General features: G+C 33.6%; 1 long non-coding RNA gene across 2 annotated transcripts in view; it reads right to left on the bottom strand.

Moving 5' to 3' along the window:
* Positions 1 to 353: 353 nt before the first annotated feature.
* The window catches only part of LOC118014941, a 33,214-nt gene continuing 14,432 nt past the window's right edge, over positions 354 to 19,135 (bottom strand). The window contains exons 2-4 of one of the 2 annotated variants that reach the window (XR_004680433.1): positions 6,611 to 6,800; positions 4,206 to 4,326; positions 354 to 556 (exon numbers count right to left, since the gene is read on the bottom strand). This is a non-coding gene — a long non-coding RNA (uncharacterized LOC118014941). Of the gene's footprint in view, positions 557 to 3,240; positions 4,327 to 6,610; positions 6,801 to 19,135 lie in introns of those variants that run through there. The other variant, XR_004680432.1, reaches the window with a different exon arrangement.

Here is a 19,135-nt window from a genome sequence, read left to right as displayed (position 1 = left end):
AATGTAACCAATCTTCATTTTAGTTCTTTTTTCTCTGTTTTAGAAAAAAAAAAGATTAAAAAGAGTCAATGTTTTATGCCATTTAATGGAGAAGTTCAATATTGAAATGTTTTTTTGTAAATGAAATAAAAACAATAAGTAATATTGTAAAGCTCTAAATACTACATTCAAGTTTTAGGAGGCTATGGTTATCTTCCATCAGAAATACCTGGCAGAGGGGCACCTGGGTGGCTCAGTCGGTTCAGCATCTGCCTTTGGCTCAGGCCCTGGGATGGAGCCCCGCATTGGGCTCCCTGCTCAGTGGGGAGTCTGCTTCTCCCTCTCCCTCTCCCTCTCTGTGTGCATGAGCTCTCCCTCTCTCTCAAATAAACAAATACATCTTTTTAAAAAAATAAATAGATAAATAAATAAGATAGTTTAAGAAATACCTGGTGGAAGAATATGCAGAAAACCCCGTTGGTGTACTTATCAAGACAACACTATTCATGCAGTGAACATGCAGATAGCTTTGGAAGCTATGAAAACATAATGACATAAAGATGAAATCTGTGGGAACCTGAGAAAAGGTGCAAGTAATTAACTCACAATATTGTCCATTTTGACTGAAGAACCACTTTATTCCAAAACACAATAAAACTGCATGTACTTATGCTAAATCATATTCAGTTTGCAATAAAACTTCATTATAGCCATGAAGATGTCTCATTAAGTAGAAGTTAAACTCAAATTTTATAAGAAAAGTAATTAAATATGTTAAACCTAATTCTGCTGGCCATACATCTATCTACGGAAAACTCCCATTGGAGTTCACTAGACCCACGAATATAATGAGCCAATAGAGTTCAAACACTCATTAAAAACAGGACTCCTCAAATTGCCACAAGTTTCAAAAAGGGACTCACAGGAATATTCCACTTCCATACAATTCCAAAAATGTCCTTCCACCCCAGCTCTATAATTAATTTTTATACCTCCACACAGGACTGCAGACTACAATCACGTACCCAAATGTGGATTAGTGACATGCATAGAATATATTTACAGAGAGATATTAACTTACTTTGGTAAGTAGTTGCACTATTTTAGCCTAGAGTCAGCTTTCTACACTTTCAAACCTGAGAACTGTTTTAAACTCCATTCAGAGAATTTCTTGAAACGCTAAGAAAGCATTTCTGTGACCGTTGTTTGGCAATATCAGACATAGATGGCATTTTTTAACTGTATTAAACAATCTCCACTTGATGACATCTCCTAAAGATGTCTATACTCTCACACCTGTAATGCTTTCATGTTCAAAATGAATCCCTGCTACATCTCACTCAATATTGATCTTCAAGGCATTTCTCCCAATCCTTTCCCCAGTGTGGTCACTGAACGGCATCAGAGTTCAATAGGAAGATCAGCTGCTCATCCACTTTTTGCTAAAGCAATTTGTATTATGGATTTATTTTAGCAGTCTACAGTGGCAGTTGCTGTTTTTACTATTTAAATGCTTTGATTATCTGACCTTGCTTACTTTATCTTTCTAAGTGCTATGCATGGGCTTTAAAATGATCAATAAGTGGGGATTCCTCTACAGGATTATGCTGAAATCAATCTCAATTCAGACTTTTTGTATTTTGTGTTTATTACTTGATCTATCTTAATTGCATTCCTTATTTTGGTAAATAAGTTTAAAACACATACTTGATTATGCAGGTAAGAGTCTTCTAAGAGTCACACGTGTTATAAAATAATCTGTATTTTTAGACATTATTTTATTCATTATTTTAATGTGAAGAAGGAAAGAATTAATTCTTAGATATTTTATTCAAACACCTTTTCATTATAAATGAAGACCTATTCCTTTAGAAGAAAAACGTAGTTATTTATATGCAAGTAATTAAAAAATCTTGAAATACATTAATATGCTATAATTATTGTGATAACTATGGAACTTTAAGAAACACTGTTTTTACATATATGTTGCACATAAACATGTTTATAAAACTTGTTACAGAAGAAATTAAAGCATCATAGAAGAAAAACCAAAGCGAATTGTCAATAATCACATCTTTGAAAATCAATAGGAAAAAAAACATAAACTTGTTGAGTATCATTTAAAAATTTAATATTCAATGTAATAAGAAAATATCAGTTTCATATTCTCACTACTGGTTACACAATTTTTAATTTTGGATTAAAAGAACTGTAAATTGGAAGCTTAATGTGCTTTGCATACTTTTAAAATCAAATCTACAAAGTTTAGAACCAAAATTCCATAATAATTATCAATAATATTAAATAAACATCAACTCCTAAAATTGACTATATAAGGCATTAGTGTCATGGAATATGAATTATCACACACAACTATTAGAAAATGCTAATTTTTTTTGTCTAGTTACATTTTATATCTTCTGGGTTTAGGGAGTCACATGAACCTCTTGAATTTTATCTTTGGTTCAACTTATTCTACATGATTTTTCAATATCATAAATAAAAGAAATGCAGATGTGAGCTAAAAAAAGGAATGAAGGCAAACTTCTTTTAAAAAATCCCTTTTTTTCAAATCCAGTCTAATGTCTAAATATCTCTGTCACCATCTCTTACATAAAATTACAGTGAAATATTTTTCCACCCATGTAAAGTATAAAATCTGCGGTTTGCTCCAATGACCAAAAATTCAAGCAGTAAAGAACCTGAGGTAAATAAACATATGATTATACACAGAATATTTGCCATATGTTCACCTGTGCAAATACAACATTTTTTTGCTTAAATGATTTTTAAAAACTCTCACAGGGCTAAGGAATATCACATATGTCCAATAAGTATATATCCACATTTTCATACTTTGAAATTACTGGCCAAAATGATTTAGTATTAATAATTTTCATTTCAGACTAAATTATAGACTATTAGTACAATAATTTTTCTTCTGCTGCTCACATTAAATAAGATAGAAAGTGTTAATAATAAAATAAAAATAAAGCCATCACAAGATAATCCATTTTAATAGTTATACGCATGAAGCTAGGGCAGGAAAATTAAGGTGTCCAAACATGAAAAGAATGAGGAAAGAAGTCTAATTACCAAATAGCTCCTATAATGATTTTCCCCAAAACTTTTATAACCAACTAGCTCCTTTCTACTGTTTGCGGCAGAATAGCACTTAAGAGAAATCATTTTCCAGAAAGTTTTGCATTTCTGTACATCACAACCCTGGCAAGACATGTCCATACTTTTTTCCTCAAGTGGGTAAATGTTAAGAGAGAAGAATCCAAGTTTCATGATGCAGCAACACAAAGCTGGGAAGTGAAAATTATGTTGCAACGGAGTCTTGAAAATATGACTGTAAAAGTTAATCAATAAAATGTCTATTCCTGTCTATTCACCGGAGGCCCCAGCTGCATAGCTTCACTCAATCGATACTACAAATTATTACGATTTCCAGGTTCCCACTGGACATTCAGAACAAATCTTTCAAGTGTAACAGGCTTATACTGAGTTTATGGTGTGTGTTCTTCACATTTAGTTCAAAAAGAGAGGAGAAAAATAAAATCTAAATCCTATATGTTCTTTAAAATAAAACATTTAGCTTTATGGAACCAGTAACTTACAAGGCATATTTTAAAGTTAAAAACAATCTTCCCTTTGATTGCCAAATGTTTTAGTACTTTTTTAACTGTTTCATGTTTAGTTAAGAAATGACTTAACTTAGTAATAGATCTTGGTGGTATTGGAACCTGGTGAGTTCTGAATGACTATTCCGAAGTAAATGAATGGAGAAAATCATTTTGAGATAATTACTTATCAAAAAGTCACTTGGATACATTACTATTAGAAAGATGAATATAGAAACCTGACATACATTTCAAATTTTAACAGGTCTCTTAAAATAGAGATTCTAGTTATTGTTTTTATGACTTATATCAGCACATTTCAAAAATTGTATTTCAGGATTTCATTTTTTTCTATTTTTATGAGATTAAAAAATCATGATTTCAGAATTGAGTTTGTCTTTTTTTTTTTTTAAAAAAGGTCCCAGAATGTTTTGCTCTTGTGAGATCCTCTGCTCTCTATAGCAAAATTCAACCATGATTGCGAACTCTAGAAACTACTCAAGCCCTTGATCTTAACTTTCTATACATTTCACCCTGCATCATTTAGTCAAAATCCGAAGACTTTTCCAAATAAAGGAATGACCAGGTAAGATAACTCACTATAATATTCTCATGCCATATGACACCTGATGTGGTTTTCTTTCTTCTTACTGGTGAATACCATGGTGCCTGGCACCGCCTAATACCAAGTCAATTGGTAAATCTGACCAATTCATGCCACCTGTTGATTGAGTAGAGAAAATGATAAAAATAAATAAACGAAGTTAGGGCTTTTTATTTTGACTAGGCTAAAAAGGCATTGATTTCATTTTACATTTTAATAGTAGTATGTTTTTTCATGTTTAGATACATATCTAGCATGTAGGCATACCCTGTGACAATGTATATTGAGGCTATCTTTTTTTTTTAAAGGTGAACTTACTTCTCTTAAGAAACAATCATTGGTTTGATTATGATCACATATCAGTCTCTTTAAATTCAACAACATATTCTTGTAGCATGTCATAGTAATATTTATAATTTTTTGATGTCTAAGATAATCATTAAAAACCATTGCAAATAGTTAGGCAAAAAAAAACAAAAAACAAAAAAACAAAACAAAACAGTTACAATTTTAACTACTCCCTTAGATGATATTTTGCACCTTACCAGCAATTTCACATTGAAAGAGAATAGTGTACTTAATTTCATGAGCAAGCTATATAGGAAAATAAGATAGATTAATATAGATCAAGTATATAAGTTTAGTCTTTCATTGTTATTTAACTGGACTAATCACTGTCTGGTTTATTTACTTATAAAAATCCAAGATTGGAAGCAGATCTTTGCATGCCAGTTTTCATATCAAAAATGTTTTTTTTGTGAGTACACTGAATAATATGCCTTTTTGTGGTATTTAACTGTAGAAAAAAATATTGGCATTATTTTAATAACATTAAGTTCACATGGACCACTATCATTAGCTTTATATTAGTGTTCACAAACATTTTTATATATTTCTTATTATCTAAATATATCTTAACTATATTATTTCCCTAATACTATTCAGCTTTTTAAAAGACCATAATATTTACAACAATAGTACATTACTACAGCCATTCCCAAAGAAACTTTGCCCAATATGCTTTTAATTCTTGGTACCAATTTCTACCTTTTAATATTTGTTAAATGTGGCTTTTTTTGTTTTCTGAGTTCTGGCAGCTGACTAAAGGTACATTAATGGCAAACAGGATTTATCTGAGTGTTTAATTTTATTTAGAAGCCTGTAAAATGTTATCCTAGATTATAAAATTATTTTTAGTGCCTTCTGATATTAAACCATAGGCTTAAAACACAGAAATAAATTCCTCATGAATAAATTTCAAAAATTTTACTTTTACATTTTAGCATTGTTAGCTTTATAAACTATAAATTAAAAAAATTCAATGTTCATCATATGCAGTATTTTGAAATCCTATTGATAGACATATCAAGATATGCAATAAGTAATGAAAGTTTAGAATCTGGCTTCCAAAGATTAGTTAATATCAAATGTCTTTTTAGCTCTGGCCTCAGGATTGTGTTCAAAGGTATGAGTGACAGGAGAAGGAAAAAAAAAAGTTTAGGTATGTGTGCTTTATCTAACTGTGATTACTCAATTTAACCAGTGTTCGGTGAGCAAAGTGTAATTCTTGACAAATACAGAGCGAGAGAGAGAAGGGGGATGGGGGAGAGGAAGAGAGGGAGAGGGGAGTTCATCTGGGCTATGCTACTTAAAAAAAAAAAAAAATTTAAAAAGCACCAAGAAAATCAAGCAAAAGGCACAGAGGATAGAAGACCTGATTATCAGAACTTTCAAAAAAGAAACTAACATTTATTTGAAAAGTAAATGATAAAATCTGACAACATAGTTTAAGCATAATAATTACATAAAGATTTAGATGATGAAAGCAGAAATTAGCTACTGGAAGATGTTTCACTAAAACAATTCCCATGAATGTTTCACAACAGCATAGATCTTTGTTACTTTTCTTCATAGTTCCTTACATGCCTCAATGGTCTGACCAAAAAATTCTACTCTAAATGTCTCTCAATTTAATAGTGTCTTGCTTAGAGCTGCTACTTTAACAAAAAAGAAACCCAACAAGAGCCATATGTAACCTTTGGACTCCAAAAGGAGAAAGATGAGAATGACATTGGCAGATAGGTGTTACAGAAACAGTGTATTCTTTCTCTTGCATCTTACCTTGAACATTTCTTGATAGTTAACAAGAAAGTTGACCTCCGCATCATTATTTAGAATCACAATAGGACAGTTACAATGTTCAGCATGTGACATTTCAGTTAGGAAATGATGCAAATTTAAAGTTTATCTATCTTGGAACCAACAATTTATTGAACAAGCTAGCACATTTACACAGCACCTTTTGCAAAACAGAGTTAAATATTTAGCAACGAAAGTCAAAGGATTGACTTGATTTTAGTATGTAAAGTAAAACTTTCTGAAATACTAAAAAGCAACTCACTTGTAATCATTTTTTTCTTCTTCAGAAGCAATAATCCCTTCTGTCACTGTCTTCAGCTCTGCCTGGGGTTTTCTACTGTTCTGTTCTTGGCGAACTGTTTCTGCTATTTGCTCAGTTAGCTGCTCTTGAGTAGCTTTCAAGCTGGATTCCATTAGAAGAAGTTTTTCATCTTGACTGGCAAGTTCTTGGGCTGAAAGATAAAACAAGAACATTGCCTTTTAAAAAACCAAGCTAATGTGTTTTTTTTTTTTTTCCTTTTGTTTTTGGTTTAAATAATATGCAGTGCAACTTTGAGGAAGATTTAAATAGATCCTTCTTGTCAAAATACAAGCTCGTGCTTTCAATTTTCACAAGTAAACAAAGGTATGTGTGAAGGAATACAAGATGCAGGTCCATAATCTCGTTTATAAAGCGCTTGAATTAAAACATTAGATGTCTGAATCAGACAACAATTTGCTGCCTTTAATTGTGAGATTTCTGTTGCTACATTTATAACAGAGTAACATTAATACAAAGTATTCTTTTTCTTTCTTTAACATAGGCCTCAGGTATATTTATATATAGTCACATAGACAAAGGCTGATACGTTATAAATTATGCCAAAATGATGGCTCTTCACTGATTTATTTTCATGTATAATATTTATGAAATTTAAGCACTTTTTCAAGGTCATCCAATAGATGGCACTCTTTCATTAGACCAAAGCAGACTTAGGCAATATGCTTCAAGCTCTCAAAAAATAAGTGATTTAAGACAAAGACATTTTTCCTTTGTTCTTTGTTGACCGTATTCCTAGAGATATATATCTGTACATTGTGTTAGAATATTTCCCCTTTATAAAAGTATTTATCTGTTTTTTTTTCCCCTATTTGCCTCAAATGCATGCCATCAAATGTAAATGTTTTTTATTTTATTTCTTTAATCATATGTTTGGATATATATTTATATACATTATGTTATATAGGGCATTTTTGGATCTTTTTAAATCTCACTGGATATATAATCCATTGCATTAAAGATCATGATATTTTGTGAAAATCAGTCTTTTCAATCTTGCAGTCCAAAATGGAGAAAAAAAGAAGAAATATTTTTAGGATCCTCAAATCAACATAAACAGAAATGGAGAAGGCCATATTTTTATAAAAAAAGAGCATCTTCCCTTTTAATGATTCTCATTTTATGTCCAAAAAATGGTGTTTATACTAAGCTTCAACAAAGTTAGAAACCAAGGTATTACAGTCTTACATCAGAGGTATCTTTTACAGGCAACCTCATAAAGAAGATACTCTATATAAATATTCTACATTTATCACTCATCTTTGAAGTTGAATGATGTCTCCCTTATAAATTAGATCTAAGAATATCTGGTTCTCAGCTTCTCTTTATAGATTTTGAGCAACTGACTGCTTATATTTTAATAAATATGTGCATGCATGTTCACTTTGTTTTCTTGCAAGTGTTCAAAATGACTAGTTTTGCCCCAGAAGAAATTACAGCATCTACTATTTTTATAGCTTAAACCTGCTATATATTAACAGTTTAAATTTGTGCCTCAGGAAACCACAGAGCTAACGCAAACAGCTAAATATTTAACAAGGAAGAATGCATCACCCAGAGCTCATCTTTATTAAATTCCAAATACATCGAAATCTCTCTGAACAAATGAGTTAAATGTTTAATAATTTCAACACATGTTAAAATGTGGGGGAAAAAATCCAATAAAGGACTTACAATGAGTTTGCTTTCAAGATTAAAAAAAAAATCCTTCAAGCTTAAAATATATGTAAAGGCACTCTAGCCTTCCCTGTTCTTGACCAATAAAAAATGTACTCAAATGAAAACAATTGATATTTTTGTAGTGATATGTTTTTTAGCATTGTTGATATAACTGCAAAACTAATTTGAGTGAAGTATTTCATTTTCTATGCTTTTTCAGCTTTCAAAATATGTATTTCTTATGAAAAAAGAAAACCACACCAAAACTTTTTAAATGAGTTTTGAGGAGAATTTTCAGACATTGAAATTGAGCGGTTTAATGGTCTTGAAGTTAAAAGGACTTTGAGCGATCGGGCCACATACAAATGACTATGGATATCAGAACCCTTCAGGAAGTTTCTTTTTTGAAGAATCTACTTGTACCAATAGATTGACTTCTAGACTACTTGACTCACCTTGTGGCACATGCACAAAAAAGACCTTTTGTCAACTACGCATGATGTGAATTTTCTATGAAGTTTGCCGATTTTGAAATGACTAAGAGATTTATGCCTCACGGTTCTCCTAAGAGTCTACTCTAATTCATTATGTGCTGGTTAAAGGGGGTAAATTATTTTAAGTTTACCTATACCTTGGACTTGAGCCCGAGTTGATCCCAAGCCAGAGGCGCTCGCAGCTGCATGCTTTATTTACAATCCCTTTGTCAGACTTACAACTGCCCCAGGCTACAACATAGTGTACCTAATGTTCAAACTGGCAGGTAATCTTATGTCAAACATACTTCTTTGATTTAAAGTGATCAATAGATTCTTGTAAAGAGGTAATTTCTCTGATGTTTCCACCTTGCCTTTTTTACAGGTGATTCACACAAAAGCCTGCTTATATGATGTACGAACAATAAACAGAAAGCTATAATCATGTTTTTTCAGATGTTTCCGGTGCACAACGATTTTGGATCGATACACTGTGTAATACAATTATCTGCAATGATCTGGTTGTATTGAAAAAGAATTTGCAGGAGACCTCTAGGGGGTTTTATCCAGAAACACGTATCTGGCAATGTTGTGAATAGTGGAAGGAAAAATTAAGGGGTTGACAAACGCTGTCTATTATGTACCCAGTAACTTCATTAATATTTTATTTCATAAAAGTATTACACTACAAAGTTTAGACAAACAAGCTCAAAAGTAATAATGATAATAATGCTCTCAGCTTCATACTATTTGTTTATATGGAACAACAGCAAAAAACCCTTAACGAACATGTGGTCTTAGATTAAATGTTGTGCGAATATTATATGCCACAGATCATAAGCAATATTGAAATAAATTCTCGTATTTCTATCTTATCTAAGTCATATAAATACTAGTGGATGTGAAATACCTTGATGCTTCTTCAACTTTTTTTTTTTTTTTTTACTAGAATGGTAAAATTCTAGACTGAGGATCAACTTGAATTGTTCAAGAGCACTGTATATTAAGCCCTTTATTTCAAGCCTCCCCCCCCCATGAAGATTTGCAACATCAGGGAAAGAGCTAAGATATACAGTCTGTATCCAAAAGACATTACGCATTTTCTGCAAAATCTCTGTGTGTAGAAACAACTCAGTTTTGTTTTTATGGTTCTCTTGAAGATGCTGACTCTTTGCAGCATCTACCTCAAAGCCCCAAACGATCCACATTTCCTATTTTGAGCTTTTAATCACATACCGGTGATGTGAAATTCTCTTTGATCAGGCTAGAACAGATTACATTCTGGTGAGGCTCACAATTTGGGGGACACTGGTCTCTCTCACAAAGGCCTGCTCTATGCAGATTCTGCAGGTCCCCATCTGGCCGCTGCAGACCTGATCTAATGATAGAGATCGCTCTTTCGGATGCTTTCCTCCCTGTATATCCTGGATGCTTGCTTTCAGTCTCCTGACCACACTGTCGAGGCTCATCACCTTATCCACTTGGACTTTGATGGCTTCCTGTGCCTGCAGGAGACCAGCTTCTGACTTTCTTAGAAAGTCCTATCTTTTGCGTATCGCCTGTGAAGACAAAAAGCATTCCAATAGTGCCTCTTATGATGTACTTTTTATATTGCATCCTGCTATTTTGAGCTATAGGATACTGGAGATTATACAGCCCCTCATTAGCAACTGGGTCAAGTATCCACATCTCTTTTAGGATCAAAACCTTAAAGGGACTCTCTTAAAAAAAAAAAAAAGTCAGTTGGAAGGAAGAGTCACCATTAGTTTAAATGCAGTGTTAATCAATATGTAAAGGTTCAAAAGCTAAAGAAAATATTTCCCATAGTTCTTAGGGAATTAAAAAGGAGACTAGTTGGATCAAAATGAATTCTTCCTCTTTAAAATATGAAGAAAAATTTAATGAATACAAAAAGTGTATTTGATCTCTTTGAGTTAACACCTATGTAGCTCTTTCATTTAGTTCTAAAGCAAACTAATGTGACATAGGGAAATCCCTTCACCATAAAGATAATGATGATAGCCTCCTAATGACTTCTCCACACCACTTAAACTAATTAGCTTTATAAGAATACAATGTTTGTCACTTTCTTTTTCAGTTTTATCATCTTTTTAACACACCATGTCTCAGCTTTAAATCTGAGCGGGAAAAGACGTTAAATATAATCAAAGAACAAAATGATAAACGAACGTGCTTCTTTAGAGTAAAATGCACTAAACTTTCCTGGTGCTGATTTTGTATCCATCAATATGGTATTCCTGGCTGGGCTTTTTTATTGGCTTCCTGCCACACCTTGACTCTCTATCATGCTCCATCATGCTTCTTTTAATCTGAATATTTAGTGTTCTTTCATGTCTTAATTACAGCAAATTGCGACACGGTTGGCACCATTTCTTGAAATTAATCCCAGAGTACTTTGTTTCTGTCAAGCAGTCAAAGCCTTGGAGAATAATAGTAAATGTTATTGCAGATCTAAATTTAAATGACTGTCTATGTATTTAACTTAAGCCTTTAATTATTCGTGCCGAACTGTTTTTGGTTCAATGTTAAACATTATTCATTGAGAATGTAGAATTACTTTAGACAGCTTAAAACCTGCAGATATGTTTGGCTATAATTTGAACACAACAATTATTTATATTAACATGTTTTCTCGGGTGTACAAAACTTAGTAAAAGGCATGTGATAGCTTCTTATAGATATATATTTCAACATTCCATCACTTCTGTCATTATTAATAAAAGGTATGGATTTAGGCCCACTCAATTCTAAATGGCTTTTCCCCAGTGAATTGTTAAATTGTAAACTGAACTAAAAAAAAAAAAAAAAAAAAGACTCGGTCTTATTATTGCTGATGTCTTTAAATAATTCTAGATAATGAAGCACTTCAAAAGTTCTTACAAACCTAAGAGTTACACCATTTTGTCTGGTGGTTTTCTATGGAAAACTTAAAGGTCCTAGAACTCTCAATGGCCAATTCTTTCATTCCTCAATTCTGAGCAGGTTCTACAAATATCTAAATTCAAAAAGAAAGCACCATTTTATAAAATAATATGAGTTAAAAAAGTCTAAGGTAGTAGAATTCACTACTCATGTTTTATAAATGTATGTTGAAACAATTAGAAATTGGAAAATTCTGGGACACAGAGAATACATACTTATTGATTTAATTTCAAGTAATTGGCTTTCATGTGAATATTTTAGAAAGGAAAACTTAATGAATAATACAAATTATATATTTTGTAAAGGGAACCACATAGTAGGAGCCCGTGAATCACAATGGTCCACTCTGTGAACTTCCACCAGGATATGAGCTCCACATAGATATTTATCCATCTACATGTTGCCAGCATTTAGCGCAGAGTCTTATATACCACTCTATATAATAAGCACCTACTGAATTGAATTGGATAGATGGTGTTAATTTCATCTGTCAAACGTGTCATTTTCCTCACTGGGAAAAATGTGTCCTTTGCTTTGCCTCTGAAATACAAAGTGAATATGGAAGGATTTACATTTACAATTTTGGCAGATTTATCTTCCAGTCATCTACAGGCATAACTTAATAAATACTAGTCTTATTTAGTTTTAATCTCTGTCTGAATGAAACTTGATGGCATTTCTATCACCAACACTTAAGGTATGCATTGGATTTAGAGACAATGAGAAAAAAAGTTGGATTCACAAAACTTAAGGTAAAATAGATATTTCAAAATAGATTATTTCTCAATAATTCAGAAAAAATGTACGAAGTGGTATGTTTCCAGTTCCCTCTCCTTATCAATAGTAATGTGATTGTTGAACAGGTATCTATTTCCCTGTTCTCACAATCTCAAGGGTGTAGCTGATCTAACTACAAAGTTTCCTGGCAGCTGCAAAGTCGCTTTCAAGCTGTGTTATCTGCTGTTCTAGGTGAGCAAGTTCCACTTTGTGTTTCTGTTGGGTAGCTGAACAACCAAATGCAATGACTGCAAGCTCTTTTCTAGCATTTCAATCGCAAGAACAGCCTTCTCCCCCACATATCCGTCAAATGTATTAGCTGTTGCGGCTTTTTCTTCCTCTGTGATCTACTCACATTCTGAAACTTCCATCGATGTTTGCATTGCATTTAAGATCATGGTTAAAATGAGAAATTAATGTTCATGGTACCAGAAATATTCTGTTCATTATATTCTCTAAATATTATTATAGACCTACTTAGAAAAAAATAAACAAGCATGTCGCTCTGGTAGTACGGCTAATGTAAATGTAGAAACTGAGGAATAGCAAAGTGACACCAATTATCTCAGCCCTGGGGTAGTTTCACAAATACTGCTGAGACATCTCAGGGAATCAAGAAGCTATAATATTTTTGCAGCAAACCTAAATGCAGGACTTCTACATGCCTGTTTTATGTAATCACAGTATTTCTCCTCTCTTAAGATTTATTCCGAGATGCCTAGTCAATTTGATTTCTTATTTTTACAATTAATTACCAGGTACTTAATTAGTTGACAATTTTTATTGCATTTTACAAAAGAATTTCATATGAATTTTCCCATTTCATCCCTATTATAAATGCCAAGTATTATCATTCCATTTTATAAATAAACTCCAAAGTCGTTGCTCTTTCTACTATACCATGTTATTATTTTTGAGAGATTTGAATTTTATGATAAACAATGATGAGTTAATAAACTGACTTTTTAAAAAAGATTTATTTGTTTTAGAGAGAGAGAGAGACAACATGCAAGCAGGGGGAGGGGCAGAGGGAGAGAGAGAATCTCAAGCAGATTCCCTGCTGAGCATGGAGCCCAACACAGTTGGATCCCATGACCATGAGATCATGACCTGAATCGAAATCAAGAGTCGGATGCTTAACCAACTGAGCCACCCAGGCGCCCTGTTAATAAACTGACTTTTAAATTTAAAAAAATGTGTGGGGCGCCTGGGTGGCTCAGTCAGTTAAGTGTTTGTCTTTCGCTCAGGTCATGATCTCGGGGTCCTGGGCTCAAGCCCTACATGGGGCTCTCCTGCTCAGTGGGGAGTCTACTTCCCAATCTCCCTTTTCTTCTGCCCCTCCCCCTGCTAGTGCTTTCTCTCTCTAATAAATAAATAAAATATATTTTTTTAAAAAGTGAACTTAGTCAAGTGCCTGGTATTCCATCCTCAAAAATTGCTTCAAAACAATGTCATAAATCTATGGGGGATTCCCTCGGAACCACAAAAGCAATCATGATTAAAATCTGATAACACTATTAGCCATTAATGTTTAGTTTGCCCACATTGTGATTGGGTTGTTGGTCAGTCAATAAGTAGAGATGGAAATGTGCGTAATAGCAGAGAATAATCAAGGAGATTCAAAGAATTGGGTATACTACACTGCAAGCAGTCAGCCCTGTGTGTCATAAAGTAGAATCAGGAAAACTGAACTATGGGCAGTTAGCAAAAAGATTATAGGATGGAATCTTAGGATGTTAGACTGTAGGCAGAAAACACCAAAAATTATAAGTTAAAATCAAGAAATATTAGACGGTAGGCAGTGAATACCAAGTGTCCTAAGTACAAAGTGGTCTTTCCTCTAAATCTCATTTTTCAAAGGGTCCTAGTTGAAACCTGCTGTTGCTTGGTATGTGATAAAATCAGAAAATTAGAATTTTAACCAGTCCTATTATCATGAGCTTAGCTGATCATTATTGATTGTTGAGATTCAAAAGAACCCCTGTCTGTAACTGTTAGTCTACACAATGTGCCAGAATTAAGCCATTACTTGATTGAGGCCAGGGACTATATTATTTGTTTTTATTCAGTGGTCCTTGCTCTGTTCTAGCATATAATAGTTACTCACAAATGCATGTCAGATTGAACTGATGTCTTCAGCAGCAATAATAATAGTGATAACAACATGTTGAAAACACACCAAATTCCTGTATTTGGAGAACAATATCCATAAAGAGACTGTATTACAAAACCTGCTTCACTAATTTGGAATTCATATAGTAAAAATCAAATGATAAATTACTCATAGTTTCCAAAATCTGGAAGATGAGAAGGTTAATAATGATAGTTACAGCTATAATCTATGGTATCTCTTAAACATATAATAAATTTCATGGGAATAAGTGACTACTTAATTCTGAAGAACAAACATGATGGTTGATCATATTTATCCTAAAGAATATATAAGTCTTTTAAAAGCAAAACGGAAAAATCCATAGCCAGGCTTGTTTAGAAGTTTCATAGTGTTATTATTTGTGTGTTTTCAAATAAAATTCAGGGTGTGGAACTGTAATCTTAAGCAGTACTAATACTCACTATAATTTCTGTGTCAGTGTTTTTTTTTTTTTTTTTTTGCAACATAAAGTAGTCAAAGTATTGTATACGCCAAAAGCTAACATCTCACCAGATTAAACTAGAATCCAGAACAGGGTTTCCAAGCCAATTTAAGTTTCCACCAAAGCTGCACCACTTATTAACTATATAAACTTAAACTACTAAACCTCCCTGAGTCTCAGTTTTCTCACTTTAAAATGAACATATAATATCTCTCTCATAGAGATGCTGTTAAGATAAAAAGAAATAATACATTTGGTATATTTCTGACACAGTAGACACTTAAGAAAAAAGCTATTAATACTTTTATACTGGGTCATTATATTTTTACCTTAAAAGTATATTTCAATTTAAGGAATTATGAAAATTATTACAGAGCCACCATGTATAAAAATTACTGTATTTTAAAATCCATTATTTTTCTGAACCATGTGTTTAAATGTCTCCTTACTATGTTTTGCATAATGATGAAACAAATCCATTAAGGGAAGTCTATGGAATTTTTTTAAAAAACAAACTTGTCAGATTATCAAGAAATAATCATAATTTAATAAAAAATTACTTTTGACAGAGTGGAAGTGCCATCATTATTTTGTACTTATTTTCAAATGGAAGGTTCTGGGGCTTACTCTCTGGTTACTTGGAGGTTTAACTCTGGTAAGTAGATGTTAACCCCACACTGATCTAATCTAGAGGTCAGATGTTAAGGGATAGATATAGGCCAATAAAACTGTCAGTCAGAATTTGGTTTTCAAGCCAGATGTAGTAATATAGAGGATAGTATTTAGAAAGGAGAGAGAGATTGATTCTATGTGAGTATGTGAGTACAGTTGTAATGGAGTCCTGAGAAGAAAAGAACGTAGGTCAGTGAGAATGAGGTTAAGATACAAAAAGGGCAGAATATCCACAAAACAAGCAAACAAACAAACAAAAACCAAATAGGTGTCAACACCTAGCTATTCCTTATTTTTTTTTTAAGATTTTATTTATTTATTTAACAGAGAGCACAAGCAGGGGGAGTGGCAGGCAGAGAGAGAGGGAGAAGCAGGCTCCCCACTGAGCAGGAAGCCTGATGTAGGGCTCGATCCTAGGACTCTGGGATCATGACCTGAGCCGAAGGATCGACTGAGCTACCCAGGCACCCCTAGCTGCTCCTTCTTAATTGTGGCTAGTAAGTTATACTTGAGTGATCTGCCTGACTTACTTACCCTACGAAAGGCTCTGAGAAAACACTACCGGTAAACAAACAGAATAGACATTTCGTTGTACAGGTTGATTCATGGACTTTATCAATTGGTTTCTATTAAAGTTGAGTTCTCCCATCTGGCATATGGAACTATGTGATATACTCAGAGCTTGTCATAAGAATCAGTTTACATACGTGTCCATGAGCCTTTTACAGATGAGGGAAGAAGAGATGGAGGCCAGACAATGTACATAAAAATGAAGTTTGGACATATTAAGTAATCCACATACTACTAGAAGAATTTTCATTAAAAGCCCTTGAGAAGGCTAGCATACATAACAATCAGCTTCAGCTAGGAAAGCACATAGATTTCTGTTCTTTCTCTCAGGACAGGTGTATCTATGGGCATATGGCTGGGGAAACACTGAAATCTAACCCATAAGTGCTGTTACTTTGTCTTGCTTCCCTAGGACAGTTTCAGCTGGTTTTTGATGGGTTTTGCATAAGCTATAAATACTAACTTAAATTGATTCACTGTTTGCGTTTATGTACCCGGCACTATTCTAAATGTAATTCCATTAATTTCATTTAACTTAAAAAAAGAAATGTTAGAATCCTAGAAGACATTCTATAGATAAGGTGCTGAAAAAGTAATGATCAATTGAATTATTCTCCAGAAAATGGGCAATAAGTTGATAAGGAAGGTGTGGGTCACTAAAAAGTCACTAGAAACATTTGTTGCCAGCAGTTGCCACAACCCCAAAAAGAAGCAGCTTGTGGTAGCTGCTCTCAGTGAGAATCACCATGAACAAGAATCACCATGTTACCCGACTGTGTTTACTGAGACAAAGAAGTGGCTTTAGGAAGCACTAAGAGGAGCCAGCATTTTGATCATAATACTCTCCCATTTAAAACACTGCTGCAGCTTCATGCTGTTTATAGATAAAGTTTGGTACTTAAAATGGGCCACGTGGCTTTCAGGCTTTGTCAATCTCAAAAGTTTCATTTTTCCCTATTACACACTGAAATCCAGTTGTGCTGGTTTTCTTTTTGTTCTTCGAATGCCCTAAACTCCTTCCTTCCCTTGTCAGGATCAGGTACATGCTGTCCCTTGACCTTGAATGCTCTCCCTCCACCCTTCCTTGCTCCCACCACCTCCGATCCTGTTATCTCCTTCCTTTCTCAATATCATCTTCGATTACATGTTCTCAGAAAGCCCTCTCCACCTCCACTAGAAGAGGGAAGGCTCTTTTGACATGTGTCCTGTATATTTTCACAGGATTTAAAATAATTGTAAATACACATACATTTGTCTCCTTACTTGCCCAATGTGAACTTTTCTCACCGAATTGTATGTGGGCAATTTATCATGTTCTGCATTGTATTCCAGGTACTTACCCTAGTGTCTGGCAAGGCCTTATAATCATGTGTCTGGTATATGGTAGGTAGGTGAATGAATGAATAGATACATAATGAACTCCCACAAATGAACATTAGGACAACGTTAGACTGATAAACCTATAAGTGATTCAGCAATGATATACAGATAAAAAGTGAAAATTATTATTTTCCTTTTTTTTTGGAGAATTCCTTTAACCATTCTTTAAGAGTAGGTAGGCTGGGGACAAATTCTTAGTTTTCCTGCATCTGAGAGTGAATTCATTCCTGAAGATATTTTTGCTGAATATAAACATCAGGATTGATAGTTCCTTTCTTTCAGCACTTGAAAAATGATGTGTACTTCCATCTGACTCCATAGTTTCAGATCAGAAATCTGCTCAATTTTGTTTTCCTCTGGGCAATCGTAGATTCCTCTAGATATCTAGGAAATGTCATTTCTTTTTAGCTGCATTTTTTCTTTTGGTTTCCAGAAGTTTGATTATGGTGTGTTTTACTATGGATTCCTTTGGGTTTATTCTGCTTTGGTTTTACTCAGCATCTTGAATCTAATCATTTAGGCACTTAGCCAAATTTTGAAAAAATTCAGCCATTGTTCCTTTGAACAATTTTTCAGCCCCTTGTTCTTTTTTTCCTCTCCTCTGGGATTCTGACAACATGAATGTTAGATCTTTTGATATTGGTCTACAGGTCACCAAAGCTCTTTTTGTGTTTACTGTTCAGATTAAGTAATTTCTTTTTTTTAAAGATCTATTTATTTACTTGAGAGAGAGAGAGAGAGAGCACAAAACCATGTGTGAATGGGGAGAGGGGCAGAGGGAGAGGGAGAGAGAGAATCCTCAAGCAGCCTCCCTGCTGATCATGGAGACTGATGGAGGGCTCAATCCCAGGACCCTGAGATCATGACCTGAGTTGAAATCAAGAGAACCGACTAAGACACCCAGGTGCCCCCAGATTAGGTAATTTCTTTGTCCTATCATCAAGTTCATGATTCTTTCCTCTGTCATCTCCAATCTCCTATTGAGCTGGTCCAGTGAGATTTTATTTCATTTTTTTTAAATTTACCTTTCTACAAGTTTCATAGTTTCTCTTTGTTTTTTTTAAAAAAATACAGTCCATTTTTTGCTGAGATTTTTCTGTTTTTTTCATTTATTATACAGGAGTTCATCATTGCTCACTGATGCAAATTTATGATTGCTACTTTCAAAACTTTGCCAAAAAATTCCAGTATATCTGAGTTGGATATCAGTGTTGGCATCTACTGATTGTCTTTTCTCATTCAAGCTGTGATTGTTTTGGTTCATGGAATGATTTTTTATTTTTGACTGCATTCTAAATATCTAGGATATGTTGTAAGATCTTGGGCCTATTTCATCTTCTTTTTCAGCCAACACCCTGTTTAGCTATAGCACACAGGTCTGGGTGTAATGAAACCACACC

The sequence above is a fragment of the Mirounga leonina genome, unplaced genomic scaffold, assembly GCF_011800145.1.
Source record: "Mirounga leonina isolate KUSES-001 unplaced genomic scaffold, KU_Mleo_1.0 Mir_165, whole genome shotgun sequence".
In the NCBI taxonomy this organism is placed as follows: domain Eukaryota; kingdom Metazoa; phylum Chordata; class Mammalia; order Carnivora; family Phocidae; genus Mirounga; species Mirounga leonina.
Note: the sequence above shows the minus strand (reverse complement) of the source record. Positions and strands in the feature narration are given on the sequence as shown.